Raw genomic sequence first — 21,547 nt, 5'->3', positions numbered from 1 at the left:
AGGCCCTATAAGCATTTAACGTCTCGAGCGTAATCCGGATATTTCCCTTCCAGCACAATAGGGGACCTGACTTCCCTGAAGCAACCGTAGTGAGTTCCTGAGGTCCACGTCCCAACTCGAGATGTACCCCCAGCTCCCCGCAGAAACTCGAGAAACACCACAAAATTATCACCTCAATGCAGATGAGGTAATTTTGTGCTGCAGAATCTCAAGAAAAAACGCAAATTCCCGCTTGAAAGGCAAAAGTGTACTTGACACCCTTTATGTGCCTCAGATATTTCCCTCAAACAACCGTCCCCATTGGAGAGGTGGACACACTTTATGGACTCAACTGGAGAAGAGGCCCTATTCCCACTTAAGGTCACGAGAGTCATCCGGAAGTTCCCAGTCCAACACAAAAGGTGACCTGACCTCCCTGAAGCAACCGGAGGGATTTACTGAGATCCCCTTCGCAACTCGAGAAGTACACCCAGCTTCCCGCCGCAACTCGAGAAACACCAAAAAATTATCCCCTCAATGCGAGATGAGGAAATTTTGAGCTGCAGAATCTCAAGAGAAATCCCTCATTCCCGCTTGAAAGGCAAAAGGATACTTAACACCCTTTATACGACTCAGAAAGTTCCCTCACACAGCCGTCTCAATTGGAGAGGACAACCCATTTTTTGGACTCAAAACTAGATGAGGTCCTATTCCCATTAAACGGCTCGAGACTAATCCAGAAATTCCCCTTCCAACACAAAAGGTGACCTGACTTCCCTGAAGCAACACGAGCGAGTTCCTGATGTCCCCGTCTCAACTCGAGAAATGCCCCCAGCTTCACGCCGCAACTCGGGAAAAACCACAAAATTATCCCCTCAATCCGAGATGAGGAAATTTTGCGCTGCAAAATTTCAAGACAAATTCCACATTCCCGCTTGAAATGCGAAAGGCTACTTGACACACTTTATGCGACTTACACAGACGCCTAACATCTGTCTCCACTGGAGTGGAGAACTCTCTTTATGGACTCAAATCGAGACGAGGCTCTATTCCCATTTAAGGTCACGAGAGTTAACCAGAATTTCCCTTCCATCACAAAAGGGGATCTGACTTACAAGAAGCAACCCGAGTGAGTAATTAAAGTCCCAGTTGCAACTCGAGAAGTACCACCAGCTACCCGCCACAACAGGAGAAACACCACAAAATTATCTCCTCAGTGCGAGATGAGGAAATTTTGCGCTGCAGAATTTCAAGGAAATCCCACATTCCCGCTTGAAAGGCAAAAGGTACTTGACACCATTTATGCGACTCAGAAAGTTCCCTCACACAGCCATCCCCATTGGACAGGAGAATACACTTTATGGACTCAATTCGAGATGAGGCCCTAAGGCCATTTAACGGCTTGAGAATAAACCGGAAGTTGCCCTTCCAACACATAAGGGGAACTGACTTTCCTGAAGCAACCCCAACGAGTTCCTGAGGTCCCCGTCGCAATTCGAGAAGTACCCCCAGCTTCCTGACGCAACTCGAGAAACACCACAAAATTATCCCCTCAATGCGAGATGAGGAATTTTTCGCTGCATAATCTCAAGAGTAATCCCACATTCCCTCTTGAAAGACAAAGGGAACTTGACACCCTTTATGCAACTCAGAAAGTTCCCTCACACAGCTGTCCCCATTGCAGAGGAGAACACACTTTATGGACTCAATTCAAGATGAGGCCCTATTCCCAATTAACGGCTCGAGAGTAAACCGGAATTTCCCCTTCCAACACAAAAGGGAAACTAACTTCCCTGATGCAAATTGAGCTAGTTCCTGAGCTAGTATTTGACTCAGAAAGTTTTCTCAAAAGGCGTGCCCAATGGAAAGGAGAACACACGTTATGGACTCAATTCGAGATGAGGCCCTATATCCATTTTACGGCTCGAGAGTAACCCGGAAGTTCCCCTTCCAACACAAAAGGGGACTTGACTTCGCTGAAGCAACCCGAGCGAGTTCCTGAGGTCTCCGTTGCAACTCGAGAAGTACACCCTGCTTACCGCCACAACAGGAGAAACACCAGAAAATTATCCCCTCAATGTGAGATGAGGTAATTTTGCGCTGCAGTATCTCATGAGAAATCCCACATTCCCGTTTGAAAGGCAAAAGGGTGCGTAACACAATTTATGCCACTCAGAAAGTTCCCTAACCTCCGTCCCCATTGGAGAGGAGAACACATTTTATAGACTCAAATCGAGAAGAGGCCCTATTCCCAATAAAGGGCTCGAGATTAATCTGGAAGTTCGCCTTCAGCACAAAAGGGGACCTGACTTCCCTGAAGTAACTCGAGTGAGTTCCTGAGGTCCCGTCGCAACTCTAGAAGTAGCCCCAGCTTCCCGCCACAATTCGAGAAACAACACAAAATTATCCCCTCAATGTGAGATGAGGAAATTTTGCGCTACAGAATCTCAAGAGAAATACCACATTCCCGCTTGAAAGGCATAAGGTACTTGACTCCCTTGAGGGGACTCAGAATGGTCCCTAACATCCGTCCTCAGTGGAGAGGAGAATACACTTTATGGACTCAAATCGAGGAGAGGCAATATTACCGTTTAACGGCTCGAGCGTAATCCGGAATTTCCCCTTCAACCACTAAAGGTGACTTGACTTCGATAAAACAACCCGAGCCAGTTCCTAAGATCCCCGTCGCAACATGAGAAGTTCCCCCTGCTTCCCACCGCAACTCAAGAAACACCACAATATTATCCACTCAATGTGAGATGAGGTAATTTTGCGCTGCACAATCATAAGAGAAATGCCGCATTCCCGCTTGAAAGGCAAAAGGTACTTGACTCACTTTAGGTGCCTCAGAATGGTCCCTAACATCCGTCCTCAGGGGAGAGGAGAACACACTTTATGGACTCAAATCGAGAAGAGGCAATATGCCCATTTAACGGCTCGAGAGTAATCCGGAAGTTCCCCTTCCGACACAAAAGGGGACTTGACTTCCCTGAAGCCACCCAAGCGAGTTCCTGAGGTCCCCGTCACAACTCGAGAAGTACCCCCTGCTTTCTGCCACAACTGGAGAAACATCACAAAATTATCCCCTCACTGCGAGATGAGGTAATTTTGTGCTGCAGAATCTCAAGAGAAATCCCACATATCCGCTTGAAATGCAAAAGAGTGCTTGACACAATTTATGCCACACAGAAAGTTCCCTAACATCCGTCCCCATTGGAGAGGAGAACACACTTTACGGACTCAAATCTAGAAGAGGCCCTATTCCCGTTAAAGGGCTCGAGAGTAATCCAGAAGTTCCCCTTCAGCACAAAAGGGGACCTGACTTTCCTGAAGTAACTCGAGTGAGTTCCTGAGGTCCCCGTCGCAACTCGAGAAGTAACCCCAGGTTCCCGCCACAATTCGAGAAACAACACAAAATTATCCCCTCAATGCGAGATGAGGACATTTTGCGCTGAAGAATCTCATGAGAAATGCCACATTCCCTCTTGAAGGGCAAAAGGGTATTTGAAACCCTTTAGCTGATCGCCGAAGAATCGATGCTTTTGAACTGTGGTATTGGAGAAGACTCTTGAGAGTCCCTTATACTGCAAGGAGATCCAACCAGTCCATTCTAAAGGAGATCAACCCTGGGTGTTCATTGGAGGGACTGATGCTAAAGCTGAAACTGTAATACTTTGGCCACCTCATGCGACGAGTTGACTCACTGGAAAAGACTCTGATGCTGGGAAAGTTTGGGGGCGGGAGGAGAAGGGGACGACAGAGAATGAGATGGCTGAATGGCATCACCGACTCTGTGGACATGAGTTTGAGTGAACTCCGGTAGTTGGGGATGGACAGGGTGGCCTGGCGTGCTGTGATTCATGGGGTCGCGGAGAGTCGGACATGACTGAGTGACTGAACTGAACTGAACTGAACTGATGCGACTCAGAAATTGTATTAAAAACAGTCACCATTGGAGAGGAGAACACACTTTATGGACTCAGTTCGAGATGAGGCAATATTCCCATTTAACGGCTCGAGAGAAAACCGGAAGTTCCCCTTACAACAAAAAAGGGGACCTGACTTCCCTGAAGAAACCTGAGCGAGTTGCTGAGGTCCACGTCGCACTTTGAGAAGTACCCCCAGCTTCCCGCTGCAACACGAGAAACACCACAAAATAATCCCCGCAATTCCAGATGAGGAAATATTGTGCTACAGAATCTCAAGTGAAGTACCACATTCCCTCTTGAAAGGCAAAAAGGTACTTGATACCCTTTATGCCACTCAGAAAGTTCCCTAACATCCGTCCCCGTTAGAGAGGAGAACACACTTTATGTATTCAACTCGAGAATACGCCCTATTTCCATTAATGGGCAAGAGAGTAATACGGAAGTTCCCCTTCCAGCACAAAAGGGGACCTGACTTCCGTGAAGTAACTCGAGTGTATTCCTGAGGTCCCCGTTGCAAGTTTAGGAATACACCCAGCTTCCTGCCTCAATTCGAGAAATACCACAAAATTATCCCCTCAATGCGAAATGAGATAATATTGCACTGCAGAATCTCAGAGAAATTTCACATTCCCACTTGAAAGGCAAAAGGCTATTTGACTCCCTTGAGGCGACTAAGAATGGTCCCTAACATCCGTCCTCAGTGGAGAGGAGAACATACTTTATGGACTCAAATTGAGAAGAGGCAATATTCCCATTTAAAGGCTCGAGAGCAGTCCGGAAGTTCCCCTTCCAGCAAAAAGGGGACCTGACTTGCCTGAAGTAAATCGAGTGAGATCCTGAGGTCCCCATCGCATCTCGAGGAGTACCCCCAGATTCCCGCCGTAATTCATGAAATACCACAAAATTTCCCCTCAATGCGAGATGAGGATATTTTGCACTGCAGTATCTCAAGAGAAATCCCACATTCCCTCTTGAAAGGGAAACGGGTACTTGACTCCTTTGAGGTGAATCAGAATGGTCCCTAACATCCATCCTCAGTGGAGAGGAGAACACATATTATGGACTCAAATTGAGAACACACAATATTCCCATTTAACGGCTCGAGAGTAATCCGGAAGTTCCCCTTCCAACACAAAAGGGGACTTGACTTCCCTGAAGCAACACAAGCGAGGTACTGAGGTCCCCATCGCAACCCAAGGAGTACCCCTGCTTCCCGTCGCAACTCGAGAAACACCACAAAATTAAACCCTCAATGCGAGATGAGGTAATTTTGCCCTGCAGAATCTCAAGAGAAATCCCACATTCTCGCTTGAAAGGCAAAAGGGTACTTGACACACTTTATGCCACTCAGAAAGTTCCCTAACATCCGTCCCCATTGGAGAGGAGAACACACTTTACGGACTCTACTCCAGAAGAGGCCCTATTCCCATTAAAGGGCAAGAGAGTAATCCAGAAGTTCCCCTTCCAGCACAAAAGGGGACCTGAATTCCGTGAAGTAACTCGAGTGATTTCCTGAGGTCCCCGTTGCAACTTTAGGAATACACCCAGCTTCCCGCCGCAATTCGAGAAACACCACAAAATTATCCCCTCAATGCGAGGTGAGGAAATTTTGTGCTGCAGAATCTCAGAGAAATTTCACATTCCCGCTTGAAAGGCAGAAGGGTACTTGACTCCCTTGAGGCGACTCAGAATGGTCCCTAACATCCTTTCACAGTGGAGAGGAGAACATAATTTATGGACTTAAATTGAGAAGAGGCAATATTCCCATTTAACTGCAAGAGAGTAATCCGGAAGATCCCCTTCCAACATGAAATCGGACTTGACTTCACAGAAGCAACCCAAGCGAGTTCCTGAGGTCCCGGTCGCAACTCGAGAAGTACACCCTGCTTCCCGCGGCAACTCGAGAAACACCACAGAATTATACCCTCAATGCGAGATGAGGTAATTTTGCCCTGCTGAATCTCAAGAGATATCCCACATTCCCGCTTGAAAGGCAAAAGTGTACTTGACACCCTTTATGCGACTCAGAGAGTTCCCTCACACAGCCGTCCACATTGGAGACGGGAACACATTTATTGACTCAACTCGAGATGAGCCCCTATTCCAATTTAATGGCTTGAAAGTCATCCAGAATATCCCCTTCCAACACAAAAGGGGACCTGACTTCCCTGAGGCAACCCGAGAGAGGTCCTGCGTTCCCCGTCACAACTCGTGAAGTACCCCCAGCTTCCTGCCACAACTCGAGAAAAACCACAAAATTTTCCCCTCAATTCAGGATGAGGATATCTGGCGCTGCAAAATCTGAAGAGAAATACCTAATTCCCTCTTGAAAGGCACAAGGTTTCTTGACACCCTTTATGCGACTCAGAAATTTCACTAACATCAGTCCCCATTGGAGAGGAGAACACACTTCATGGACTCAATTCGAGATGAGGCACTATTCCCATTTAACGGCTCAAGAGTAAACCGGGATTTTCCCTTCCAACAAAAAAAGGGACCTTCCTTCCCTGAAGAAACCCGAGCGAGTCCCTGAGGTCCCAGTCGCAACTCAAGAAGTACCCCCATCTTCCCTCCCCATGTACAGAAACACCACAAAATTATCCTCTCAATGCGAGATGAGGAAATTTGGCGCTGCAGAATCTCAAGAGAAATACCACATTCCCTCTTGAAAGGCAAAAGGGTACTTGACACCATTTATGCGACTCAGAAAGTTCGCTCACACAGCCGTCCCCATTGGAGAGGAGAACACACTTTATGGACTGAACTCGAGAAGAGGCCCTATTCCCATTTTACGGCTCGAGAGTATTCTGAAAGTTCTCCTTCCAACAAAACGGGAACTGACTTCCCTGAAGCAACCCGAGCAAGTTCCTGAGGTCCCAGTCGCATTTCGTAAAATACTCCACCTACCAGGCCCAACTGGAGAAACACCTCAAAATTATTCCCTCAATGCGAGATGAGGTATTTGTGGGCTGTAGAATCTCAAGAGAAATCCCACATTTCTGCTTGAAAGGCAAAAGGTTATTTGACACACTTTATGCGACTCAGAAAGTTCCCTAACAGACGTCCCCATTGGAGAGGAGAACACAATTTAAGGACTCAACTTTAGAAGAGGCCCTATTCCCATATAACGTCTTGGGAGTAATCCGGAAGTTTCCCTTCCAACACAAAAGGAAACCTGACTTCTCTGGAACAACCCGAGCGCGTTCCTGAGGTCCCCGTTGCAACTCATGAAATTCCCCAATCTTCCCACCGCAACTCGAGAAACACCACACAATTATACCCTTAATGCGAGATGAGGAAATTTTGCGCAGCAGATCTCAAGAGGAATCCCACGTTACAGCTTGAAAGGCAAAAGGGTACTTGACAACAATAATTCGACTCAGAAATTTCCCTAACACTGTTATCCCCATTGGAGAGGAGAACACACTTTATGGACTCAACTCGAGAGGAGGCCCTATTCCCATTTTACGGCTCCAGAGAAATCCCGAAGTTCTCCTTCCAACACAAAATGGGAACTGACTTCCCTGAAGCAACCCGAGCAAGTTGCTGAGGTCCCCGTCGCAACTCTAGAAGTAACCGCAGCTTCCCGCCACAACTCAAGAAACACCACAAAATTATCTCCTCAATTCGAGATGAGGAAATTTTATGCTGCAGAATCACAAGAGAAAGCCCACATTCCCGCTTGAAAGGCAAAAGGGTACTGGACACCCTTTATGCGACTCAGAAAGTTCCCTCACTCAGCCGTCCCCATTGGACAGGATAACACACTTTATGAATTCAACTCGAGAAGAGGCCAATTCCCATTTAACGAGTCGAGAGTAATCCCAAAGTTCCCCTTCGAACACAAAAAGGGACCTGACTTCCCTGTAGCAACCCAAGCGAATACCTGAGGTCCCCATCGCAATTCATGAAGAACCCGCAGTTTCTGGGTGCAACTCGAGAAACACTTCAAAATTATCCTTCAATGGGAGATGGGGAAATTTTTCGCTGCAGAATCTCAAGAGAAATCCCACATTCCCGCTTGAAAGGAAAAATGTTACTTGACACCCTTTATGCGACTCACAATGTTCCCTGACATAGCCGTCCCCATTGGAGAGGAGAACACACTTTTTGGACTCAACTTGAGAAGAGGCCCTATTCCCATTTAATGGCTGGAGAGTAATCCGGAAGTTCCCCTTCCAACAAAAAAGTGAACTTGACTTCCCTGAAGCAACCCGAGCGAATTCTTGAGGTCCCCGTCGCAACTAGAGAATTACACCCAGCTTCCCACCGCATCTCGAGAAACATCAAAAAATTGTCCCCTCAAGGCAGAATGAGGAAATTTTGCACTGCACAATCAAGAGAAATTCCACATTCCCGCCTGAAAGGCAAAAGGGTACTTGACACACTTTATTCAGTTTAGTTCAGTCGCTCAGTCATGTCCAACTCTCCGCGATCCAATAGATCACTGGGTGCCAGGCCCCCCTGTCCATCACCCACTCCCAGAATTCACTCAAACTCACGTCCACAGAGTCGGTGATGCTATCCAGCCATCTCATTCTCTGTCGTCCCCTTCTCCTCCTGCCCCCAACCTTTCCTAGCACCAGAATCTTTTCCAGTGAGTCAACTCTTCTCATGAGTTGGCCAAAGTATTGCAGTTTCAGCTTTAGAATCAGTCCTTCCAATGAACACCCAGGATTGATCTCCCTTAGAATGGACTGGATAGATCTTCTTGCAGTACAAGGGACTCTCAAGAGTCTTCTCCAACACCACAGTTCAAAAGCATCAATTCTTCGGCAATCAGCTTTCTTCACAGTCCAACTCTCACAACCATACATGACCACGGGAAAAACCATAGCCTTGACTAGACGGACCTTTGCTGGCAAAGTAATGTCTCTGCTGTTTAATATACTAACAAGGTTGGTCATAAATTTCCTTCCAAGGAGGAAGCAGCTTTTAATTTCATGACTGCAATCAGCATCTGAAGTGATTTTGGAGCCCCAAAAAATAAAGTCTGACACTGTTTCCCCTGTTTTTCCATCTATTTCCAGTGAAGTGATGGGACCAGATTCCATGATATTTGTTTTCTGAATGTTGAGCTTTAAGCCAAACTTTTCACTCTTTCACTTTCATCAAGTGGCTATTGAGTTCCTCTTCACTTTCTGCCATAAGAATGGTGTATTCTGCATATCTGAGGTATTGATATTTCTCCCAGCAAACTTGATTCCAGCTTGTTCTTCTTCCAGCCCAGCTTTTCTCATGAAGTACTCTGCATATAAGTTGAATAAGCAAGGTGACAATATACAGCCTTGGCGTACTCCTTTTTCTATTTGGAACCAGTCTGTTGTTCCATGTACAGTTCTGAGTATTGCTTCCTGATCTGCATACAGGTTTCTCAAGAGGCAGCTCAGGTGGTCTGGGATTCCCGTCTCTTTCAGAATCTTTCACAGTTTATTGTGATCCACACAGTCAAAGGCTTTGGCATAGTCAAAGAAGCAGAAATAGATGTTTTTTCTGGAACTCTCTTGCTTTCTCCATGATCCAGCGGATGTTGGCAATTTGATCTCTGGTGCCCCTGCCTTTTCTAAAACCCGCTTGAACATCTGGGAGTTCACAGATCACATATTGCTGAAGCCTGGCTTGGAGAATTTTGAGCATGACTTTACTAGCGTGTGAGATGAGTGCAATTGTGCGGTAGTTTGAGCATTCTTTGGCATTGCCTTTCTTTGGGATTGGAATGAAGACTGACCTTTTCCAGTCTTGTGGCCACTGCTGAGTTTTCCGAATGTGTTAGCATATTGAGTGAAGCACTTTCACAGCATCATCTTTCAAGATTTGAAATATCTCAACTGGAATTCCATCACTTCCACTAGCTTTGTTCTTAGTGATGCTTTCTAAGGCCTACTTGGTTTCACATTCCAAGATGTCTGGCTCTAGGTCAGTGATCACATTATCGTGACTATCCTGGTCGTGAAGATCTTTTTTGTACAGTTCTTCTGTGTATTTTTGCCACCTCTTCTTAATATCTTCTGCTTCTGTTAGGTCAATGCCATTTCTGTCCTTTATCGAGCCCATCTGTGCATGAAATATTCCCTTGGAATCTCTAATGTTCTTGAAGAGATCTTTTGTTTTTCCTATTCTGTTGTTTTCCTCTATTTCCTTGTATTAATCACTGAGGAAAGCTTTCTTATCTCTCCTTGCTATTCTTTGGAACTCTGCATTCTAATGCTTATATCTTTTCCTTTCTCCTTTGCTTTTCGCTTCTCTTCTTTTCACAGCTATTTGTAAGGCCACCTCAGACAGCCATTTTGCTTTTTTTTGCATTTCTTTTCAATGGGGATGCTCTTGGTCCCTGTCTCCTGTACAATGTCACGAACCTCCATCCAGAGTTCATCAGGCACTCTATCTATCATATCTAGTCCCTTAAATCTATTTCTCACTTCCACTGTATAATCATAAGGGATTTGATTTAGATCGTATCTGAATGGTCTAGGGGTTTTTCTTACTTTCTTCAATTTAAGTCTCAATTTGGCAATAAGGAGTTCATGATCTGAGCCACAGTCAGCTCCTGATCTTGTTTTTGCTAACTGTATACAGCTTCTCTGTCTTTGGCTGCAAAAAATATAATCAATCTGATTTCAGTGTTGACCATCTGGTGATGTCCACGTGTAGAGTCTTCTCTTGTGTTGTTGGAAGAGGGTGTTTGTTATGATCAGTGCGTTCTCTTGAAAAAACACTATTAGACTTGGCCCTGCCTCATTCCGTGCTCCAAGGCCAAATTTGCCTGTTACTCCAGGTGTTTCTTGACTTCCTACTTTTACATTCCAGTCTCCTATAATGAAAAGGACATCTTTTTTGGGTGTTAGTTCTAAAAGCTCCTGTAGGTCTTCATAGAAGCGTTCAACTTCGGCTTCTTCAGTATTACTGGTTGGGGCCTAAGCCTGCATTACTGTAATGTTGAATGGTTTGCCTTGGAAACGAACAGAAATCATTCTGTCGTTTTTAAGATTGCATCCAAGTACTGCATTTCGGACTCTTTTGTTGACCATAATGGCTACTCCATTTCTTCTAAGGGATTCCTGCTCACAGTAGTAGATATAATGGTCATCTGAGTTAAATTCACACATTCCAATCCATTTTAATTCCCTGATTCCTAGAATGTCTATGTTCACTCTTGCCATCTCCTGTGTGACCACTTCCAATTTGCCTTGATTCATGGACCTAACATTCCAGGTTCCTATGCAATCTTGCTCTTTACAGCACCGGACCTTGCTTCTATCACCGGTCACATCCACAACTGGGTACTGGTTTTGCTTTTGCTCCATCCCTTCATTCCTTCTAGAGTTATTTCTCCACTGATCTCCAGTAGCATACTGGGCACCTACCGACCTGGGGAATTCCTCATTCAGTATCCTGTCATTTTGCCCTTTGATACTCTTCATGGGGTTCTCAATGCAAGTATACTGAAGTGGTTTGCCATTCCCTTCTCCAGTGGACCACATTCGGCTGTGGTCCATGTGATCATATCGACTAGATTCCTGTGATTATGATTTCAGTGTGTCTGCCCTCTGATGCCCCATCACAATACCAACCATCTTATTTAGTTTCTCTTACCTTGGGTGTGGGATATCTCTTCACAGCTGCTCCAAGAAAACGCAGCTGCTGCACCTTACCTTGGATGAGGGGTATGTCCTCAAGGCCGCCCCTCCTGACCTTGAATGTTAGTAGATCCTCTCGGCCCTCCCTCGCACAGCCACCGCCTATTGGACGTGGGGTACCTCCTCTCGGCCGCCTGCCCTGGCCTGAGGCATGTGGTAGCTCCTCATGGCCGCGCATTTTTGCATGGTCGGTTGCTCTGGGGCCGGCATCTCTCGCATCTGCGCGGGTGGGGTAGGGGTCTCTCGGGTCTGTGCCGACGGGTGAATCTCAGAAAATTCCCTCACACAGTCATCCCCATTGGAGAGGAGAACACAATTTATGGACTCAACTTAAGAAGAGAACCTATTCCCATTTAACTGCTCGAGAGTAATCCCGAATTTCCCCTTCCAACACAAAAGGGTCCTGACTTCCCTGAAGCAACCTGAGTGAGTTCCTGAGGTCCTCTTCGCTACTCGAGAATTACCCCCAGCTTCCTGCTGCAACACGAGAAACACCACAGAATTATCCCCTCAATGCTAGATCAGGAAAATTTGCACTGCACAATTGAAAAGAAATCCCACGTTCCCCCTGGAAAGGCAAAACTGTACTTTACACCCTTTATGTGACTCAGAAATTTCCCTCACACAGCTGTCCCCACTGGAGAGGAGAACACACTTTATGGACTAAACTCGAAAAGAAGCCCTATTCCCATGTAATGGCTCGAGAGTATTTCCGAAATTCCCCTTCCTTCAAAAAAGGGGAAATGACTTCCCTAAAGCAACACGAGTGAGTAGCTGAGGTCCCCGTTGCAACTGGAGAAGTACCTCCAGCTTCCCACCGCAACTCGAGAAACACCACAAAATTATCCCCTCAAAGCGAAATGAGGAAATTTTGGGCTGCAGAATTACAAGAGAATTCCCACATTCCCGCTTGAAAAGCATAAGTGTACTTGACACCCCTTATGCAACTCAGAAAGTTCCCTCAAACAGCATTCCCGATTGGAGAGTAGAACTCACCTTATGGACTAAACTCGAGAAGAGGCTCTATTCCCATTTAATACCTCTGGAGTAACCTAGAAATTCCTCTTCCAACACAAAAGGGGAACTGACTCTCCTGAAGCAACCCAAGTAAGTTCATGAGGTCCTCATCGCAACTCGAGAAGTACCCCAAGATTCCCGTAAACGCTAGAGAAAAATAACAAAATTATCCCCTCAATTTGAGATGAGGAAATTGTGCGCTGCAGAATCTCAAGAGAAATCCCACATTCCCTGTTGAAAGGCAAAAGGATACTTGACATCCTTAATGGGACACAGAAAGTTCCCTCACACAGCCGTCCCCATTTCAGAGGAGAACACACTTTATGGCCTCACCTCGAGAAGAGGCCCTTTTCCCATTTAACGTCGTGAATGTAATCTCGAATTTCCACTTGCTTCACAAAAGGGGAATTGACTTCCCTGAAGCAACCGGAATGAATTCCCGAGGTCATCGTTGTACCTCGAACATTACTGCCAGCTTCCCGCTGCTTCTCGGGAAACACCACAAAATTATCCTCTCAGTGCGAGATGAGGTAATTTTGTGCTGCAGGATATCAAGAGAAAAGCCACATTCCCGATTGAAAGGAAAAATAATAGAGACACCCTTTATGTGACTCAGAAAGTTCCCTCACACATATGTCCCGATTGGAGAGGAAAAAACACTTTATGGACTCAACACGAGAAGAGGTCCTACTCCCATTTAATGGCTCGAGAGTAATCCGGAAGTTCCCCTTCCAACACAAAAGGGGACCTGACTTCTCTGAAGCAACCCGAGCGAGTTCCTGAGGTCCCCGTCTCAACGCGAGAAGTACCCCCAGCTTCCCGCCAAATCTCCAGAAACACCACAAAAATATGGCCTCAATGTGACATGAGGAAATTTTGCGTGGCAGTATCTCAAGAGAAATCCCACATTCCCACTTGAAAAGCAAAAGGGCACTTGACACCCTTTATGTGACTCAGAAATTTCCCTCACACAGCCGTCCCCATTGTAGAGGAGAACACACTTTATGGACTCAATTCGAGAAGAGGCCCTATTCCCATTAAATGGCCCAAAAGTAATCCAGAAGTTCCCCTTTCAACACAAAACAGAGACCTGACTTCCCTGAAGCAACCCGATCTAGTTCCTGTAGTCCCCGTTGCAACTCTAGAAGTACCCCCAGCTTCCGGCCGTAACTCGAGAAACACCACAAAAATATGGCCTCAATGCGAGATGAGGAAATTTTGCGCGGAAGTCTCTCAAGAGAAATCCCACCTTCCCATTTGAAAGGCAAATTGGTACTTGACACCCTTTATGCGACTCAGAAATTTCCCTCACACAGCCGTCCCCATTGGAGAGGAAAACACACTTTTTGGACTCAACCTGAGTGAAGGACCTATTCCCATTTAACGCCTGGAGAGTGATCCTGAAGTTCATCTTCCAAAACAAAAGGAGAGCTGACTTTCCTGAAGCAACCCGAGCAAGTTCCTGAGGTCCCCGTCGCAACTAGAGAAATACCCACAGCTTCCCATCGAAACTCTAGAAACACCACAAAAATATGGGCTCCATATGAGATGAGGAAATTTTGGGCAGCAGAATCTCAAGAGAAATCCCACATTACCGCTTGAAAGGAGAATGGGAACTTGACACCCTTTATGCGACTGAGAAAGTTCCCTAACACAGCGGTCCCCATTGGAGAGGAGAACAAAATTTACGGACTCAACTCGAGAAGAGGTCCTATTCCCATTGAACTGCTCAAGAGTAATCCCGCAGTTCCCCTTCCAACACAAAGGGAAACTGACTTTTCAGAAGCAACACGGGGGATTACCTGAGGTCCCCATCGCAAATCGAGAGGAAGCCGAAGGTTCCCGCCGACACTCAAGAAAAACCACAAGATTGTGCCCTCAAGGCGAGATGAACAACATTTCCGTTTCAGATTCGGTAAGAGAAATTCAAATGTAACCTCGAGTATCAACTCACAGGACGAGTGGAGACCTGACTACACAAGAACACTCTATACAATCTCCAGGTTCAAATTCAACTCTAATGTGGCCTAACACTCGTAGTACAACTCGAGAAGAAAGCGCAGTTCCAGGTCAAAACAAGAGAGTTCAACTGAATCCCCAGGAGAATATTGAGAGCAACCGGAGATCCCTGTCTCCACTGGAGTAGAACAAACAGTTGCCTGACTCAACGCTCAATGCGGCCCTATTCCTCTGCTTCTCCTTATAGATGAATCCTGAGTTTCCCCTTTCAACGCTATAGGAGACCTGACTTCCCTGGGTCAACACGAGCGAGTTCTTGGCATCCCCGTCGCAACTCAAGATGAACCCCAACTTCCTGCCGCAACTCAAGAAACACCACAAAATTATCCCCTCAATGAGAGATGAGGAATTTTTTCCGTGTCAGTGTCTCAAGAGAAATACCACATTCTAGCTTGAAAGGCGAACGGGTACTTGACACACTTTATGTGACTCAGAAAGTTCCCTACCATAGCCATCCCCACCCGAGAGGAGCACACAATTTATATTCTTAACTTGAGATGAGGCCCTATTAGCATTTAATGACTCGAGAGTAATCCAGAAATTCCCCTTCCAACAAAAAATCGACCTGACTTCTCTGAAGAGACACGGGGATTTCCTGAGGTCCCCATTGCAACTCAAGAGGGAGCCCAGGCCTCCTGCCGCAAATCGAGAAACACCACAAAATTATCCCCTCAATGCGAGATGAGGAATTTTTTTCTGCGGCAGAGTCTCAAGAGAAATCCCACTATCCCACTTGAAACTCGAATGGGAACTTGACACCCTTTAAGCGAACCAAATGCTTTCCCAACATAGCCGTCCACATTGAAGCGGAGCACACAATTTATGAACACAACACTAGATGCGGCCCTATTCGTCTCCTGCAACTAGACATGAATCCTGAGGTCCCCTTCAAACAGCAAACGATTTCAACCTTCTTGGGACAACGTGATCGAGTTCCTGGGGTCACCGTCACAACTCGAGAGGAACCCCAAGATTCCCGCCACAACTCAAGATAAACAAAAACTTTCCCCCATCAAGGCGAGCTGAGGAAATTTTCTGCAGCAGAATCTCAAGAGAAATCCCACATTTCCGCTTGAAAATCGAACGGGAACTTGACACCCTTTATGCGACCAAAAACTTCACCGAGATAGCCATCCACATTGAAGCGGAGAACACAATATATCTACACAGCACTAGATGCGACCATATTACTCTGCCATGCCTCAAGAGGAATTCCTATGTTCCCCTTCCAACACGCAAGGAGACCTAACTTCCCTGGGACATCGCGATCTAGGTCCTGAGGTCCCCTTCGCACCTCGAAAGTAACATGAAGCTTCCTGCTGCTAGTCGAGAAACAACACAAAATTATCCCCTCAATGCGAGATGAGGAAATTTTCCGCTGCAGAATCTCAAGAGAAATCCCACATTCCCGCTTGAAATGCGAACGGGAACTTGACACACTTTATGTGACTCAGAAAGTTCCCTAACAGAGCCGTCCCCATTGGAGAGAACACAATTCACGGACTCAACTCGAGAAGAGGCCCTATTCTGATTTAACGGCTTGAGAGAAATCCCGAAGTTCCACTTCCAACACAAAAGGGGACCTGACTTCCCTGGGGGAACACGAGCGAGTTCCTGAGGTCCCTGTCGCACGTCGAGAAAAACCCCAAGCTTTCCGCCACAACTTGAGAAACACCACAAAATTTTCCCCTCAATGCGAGATGAGGATATTTTCCGCTGCAGAGTCTCAAGAGAAATCACACATTACTGCTTGAAACGCAAACGGGTACTTGACATCCTTTATGTGACTCCAAAACATCCCCAATAGTGATCCACATTGAAGTTGAGAACACAAATTATCTACACAGCACTAGATTCGACCCTATTGTCTGATTCTACTGCACAGTTTCAAATGTAGCCTCGAGTATCATACACAGGACAAATGGTGACCTGACTCCATGAGCATACTCTATACAATCTCAAGGTACAAATGCAAAAAAGCAAAATGGCTGTCTGAGGAGGCCTTACAAGTAGCAGTGAAAAGAAGAGAAGCAAAAAGTAAAGGAGGAAAGGATAGATATAAGCATCTGAATGCAGAGTTCCAAAGAAGAGCAAGGAGAGATAAGAAAGCCTTCCTCAGCGATCAATGCAAAGAAATAGAGGAAAACAACAGAATAGGAAAAACAAGAGATTTTTTCAAGAAAATTAGAGATATCAAGTTAATATTTCATTCAAAAATGGGCTCGATAAAGGACAGAACTGGTATGGACCTAATAGAAGGAGAAGATATTAAGAGAAGGTGGCAAGAATACACAGAAGAACTGTACAAAAAAGGTCTTCACGATGAAGATAATCAGGATGGCGTGATCACTCACCTGGAACCAGACATCTTGGAATGTGAAGGCAAGTGGGCCTTAGAGAGCATCAGGACGAACAAAGCTAGTGGAGGTGATGGAATTCAAATTGAGCTATTTCAAATCCTAAAAGATGATGCTGTGAAAGTGCTGCACTCAATATGCCAGCAAATTTGGAAAACTCAGCAGTGGTCACAGGACTGGAAAAGGTCAGTCTTCGTTCCAATCCCAAAGAAAGGGAATGCCAAAGAATGCTCAAACTACCACACAATTGCATTTATCTCACATGCTAGTAAAGTCATGCTCAAAATTCTCCAAGCTGGGCTTCAGCAATATGTGAATCGTGAACTTCCAGATGTTCAGGCAGGTTTAAGAAAAGACAGAGGCACCAGAGATCAAATTGCCAACATCTGCTGGATTATGGAGAAAGCAAGAGAGTTCCAGAAAAACATCTATTTCTGCTTCATTGACTATGCCAAGGCCTTTGACTGTGTGGATCACAATAAACTGTGGAACATTCTGAAAGAGATGGGAATACCAGACCACCTGACCTGAATCTGGAGAAACCTGTATGCAGGTCAGGAAGCAACAGTTAGAACTGGACATGGAACAACAGACTGGTTCCAAATAGGAAAAGGAGTACGTCAAGGTTGTATATTGCCACCCTGCTGATTTAACTTCTATGCAGAGTATATCATGAGGAACTCTGGGCTGGAAGAAGCACAAGCTGGAATCAAGATTGCCAGAAAAAATATCAATAACCTCAGATATGCAGATGAGACCACCCTTATGGCAGAAAGTGAAGAGGAACTCAAAGGTCTCTTGATGAAAGCAAAAGAGGAGAGTGAAAATGTTGGCTTGAAGCTCAACATTCAGAAAATGAAGATCATCGCATCTGGTCCCATCACTTCTTGGGAAATAGATGGAGAAACAGTCGAAACCGTGTCAGACTTTATTTTTTGGGGCTCGAAAATCACTGCAGATGCTGAATGCAGGCATGAAATTAAAAGACGCTTACTCCTTGGAAGGAAAGTTATGACCAGCCTAGATAGCATATTAAAAAGCAGAGACATTACTTTGCCAACCAAGGTCGGTCTAGTCAAGACTATGGTTTTTCCCTTGGTCATGTATGGATATGAGAGTTGGACTGTGAAGAAAGCTGATCACCGAAGAATTGATGCTTTTGAACTGTGGTGCTGGAGAAGACTCTTGAGAGTCCCTTGGACTGCAGGGAGATCCATCCAGTCCATTCTAGAGGAGATCAATCCTGGGTGTTCATTGGAAGGACTGATGCTAAAGCCGAAACTCCAATACTTTGGCCACCTCATGCGATGTGATGACTCACTGGAAAAGACTCTGATGCTGGGAGCGGTTGGGGGTAGGAGGAGACGGGGACGACATAGAATGAGGTTGCTGGATGGCATCACTGACTCGATGGACATGAGTTTGAATGAACGTCGGGAGTTGGTGATGGACAGGGAGGCCTTTCGTGTTGTTGTTCAGGAGTCACTAAGAGTCGGACACGACTGAGCGACTGAATCGAACTGAACTGAAAGTGGCCTATCACCCGTATTACAACTCGAGAAGAAAGCCCACTTCCAGGTCTGAACAAGAGACGAGGCCTGTATCCCCTGGAGAATTTTGCGAGCAACCGCGAGATCCCTGTCTCCACTGGAGAAGAACAAACAGTTGACTGACTCAACGCTAGATGTGGCCCTATTCCTCTGCTGCTCTTTATAGAGGACACTCGAGGTTCCCCTTCCAAAAAGATAGGAGACCTGACTTCCCTGGGGCAACACGAACGAGTTCCTGGGGTCCCCATCGCAACTCGACAGGAACGCAAGCTTCCTGCCGCAAATCGGGAAACACCACATATTATCCCCTCAATGCGAGATGAGGACATTTTCCACTGCAGAATCTCAAGAGAAATCCCAGATTTCCACTTGAAAGGCGAACGGGAACTTGACATCCTTTATGCGACTCAGTAAGTTCCCTAACACTGCCATCCCCATTGGAGAGGAGAACACAATTTACGGACTCAGGTCGAGAAGAGGCCCTGTTCACATTTAACAGGTCGTCAGTAATCCTGAAATTCCCCTTCCAACACAAAAAGGGACCTGACTTCCCTGAAGGAACACGAGCGAGTTCCTGAGGTCCCCATCGCAAGTCGAAAAAAACACCAAGTTTTATGCCGCAACTCGAGAAACAGCACAAAATTTTCCCCTCAATGCGAGATGAGGATAATTTCTGCTGCAGAGTCTCAAGAGAAATCGCACATTACCGCAGGAAACCTGAACGGAACTTGACACACTTTATGAGACTCAGTAAGTTCCCTAACACAGCCGTCCCCATTGGAGAGGAGAACACAATTTAAGAACTCAACTCTAGAAGAGGCCCTATTCCCATTGAATGGCACGAGAGTAATCCTGAAGTTCCCCTTTGAACACAAAAGGGGACCTGCCTTCTCTGAAGCAGCATGGGGGATTTCCTGAGGTCCCCGTCCCAAATCGAGAGGGGGACCAAGCTTCCCGCCGCAACTCGAAAAACACCTCAATATTTTCCCCTCAATGTGAGATGAGGATATTTTCCGCTGCAGAGACTCAAGAAAAATCGCACATTACCGTTTGAAACTCGAACGGGTACTTGACATCATTTATGCGACCCAAAAACTTCCCCAAGAAAGCCGTCCCCATTGAAGCGGAGAACACAATTTTCTATACAACACTAGATGTGATCCTGTTATTCTATCGTGTCTCGAGAGGAATCACCATGTTCCCCTTCTAACACGCAATGAGACCCAACTTCCCTGGGACATCGCGATCAAGGTCCTGAGGTCCCCGTCACAACACGACAGGAACATCTAGCTTCCTGCCGCAAGTCGAGAAACACCACAATATTACCCCTCAATGAGAAATGAGGAAAATTTCCACTGCAGATCTCGAGAGAAATCCCACATTGTCGCTTGAAACGCGAACGTTAACTTGACAACATTTATGCGACTCAGAAATTTCCCTAACACAGCGGTACCCATTGAAGAGGAGTACACATTTCACGGACTCAACTCGAGAAGAGGCCCTATTCCCATTTAACGGCTTGAGAGTAATCCCGAAGTTTTCCTTCCAACACAAAATGGGGACTGACTTCTCTGAATCAACATGGAGGATGTCCTGATGTCCCCTTGGCAAATCGAGAGAGAGCCCAAGTTTCCCGCCGCAACTCGAGAAAAATCACAAGATTCTGCCCTCATGGCGAGATGAAGAACATTTGCATTTCAGATTTGCAAGAGAAATTCCACATTCCCGCTTCAAATTCGACAGTTTACTGAACATCCTTAATGAGACTAAAAACTAAACCTACATACACAGCCCCAATCCAGAGGAACACCGAGTTTCTTGCGACCCTGACAAAATGCCCCGTTTTCCACTCCTTTTTCCAGATGAGAGTTGATTCCTCTGCTTCCTCTGGAATGGAAATCAGACGTTCCGTTCCCACAGGACGAGCAGGCAGGTACCACCTTGAAACTCGGGAGGTTTTCAAAACACAAATGGAAAAGGTACGGATGTCACCACCCACTTGAGATATCGTCTGATTCTACTGCACAGATTCAGATGTATCCTCGAGTATCAACTCAGAATACGATTGGAGACCTGACTCCATGAGCATACTCTATACAATCTCCAGGTAAAAATGGAAAAATAAAGTGGCCTATCACCGGTATTACAACTCGAGAAAAAAGCGCAGTTCCAGGTCTGAACAAGAGACAAGGTCTGAATCCCCTGGAGAATTTTGAGAGCAACCAAAATTTCTCTGTCTCCACTGGAAAAGAACAAACAGTGGATCAACTGAATGCTAGATAAGATCCTATTCCTCTGCTTCTCCTTACAGAGGAATCTCGAGGTTCCCCTTCGAAAATGATAGGAGACCTGACTTTCCCTGGGGCAACATGAGGGAGTTCCTGAGATCCCCATCGCAAGTCGAAAAAAATACCAAGATTTACGCCGCAACTCGAGAAACACCACAAAATTTTCCCCTCAATGCGAGATGAGGATAATTTCGGCTGCAGAGTCTCAAGAGAAATTTCACATTACCGCTTGAAACCCGAACGGAACTTGACACACTTTATGCAACCCAAAAATTTTCCCCAGGTAGCCGTCCACATTGAAGCAGAGAACACAATTTATCTACACAGCACTAGATGTGACCCTATTACTCTCCCGTGCCTCGAGAGGAATGGCGATGTTCCTCTTCCAACATGCAAGGAGACCTAACTGACCTGAGATATCCAGATCGAGGTCCTGAGGTCCCCATCGTAACTCGATAGGAACTCAATTCTTACTTCCGCAAGTCGAGAAACACCACAAAATTATCCCCTCAATGCGAGATGAGGACATTTTCTGCTGCAGCATATCAAGAGAAATCCCACATTCCCGTTTGAAAGGTGAACGGGTACTTGACGACCTTTATGCGACTCAGAAAATTCCCTCACAGAGCCGTCCGCTTTGGAGAGGAGTACACAATTTAGGACTCAACTCGTAAGAGGCCCTATTTCCATTCTAAGCCTCGAGAGTAATCCCGGTGTGACTACCAAAATGAAAGAAGATCTGACTTCCCAGGGACTACAGGAGGGAGGTCC

This window comes from Moschus berezovskii, chromosome 21, assembly GCF_049115385.1.
Source record: "Moschus berezovskii isolate FMDL1 chromosome 21, NW_MosBer_1.0, whole genome shotgun sequence".
NCBI lineage: Eukaryota > Metazoa > Chordata > Mammalia > Artiodactyla > Moschidae > Moschus > Moschus berezovskii.
Note: the sequence above shows the minus strand (reverse complement) of the source record.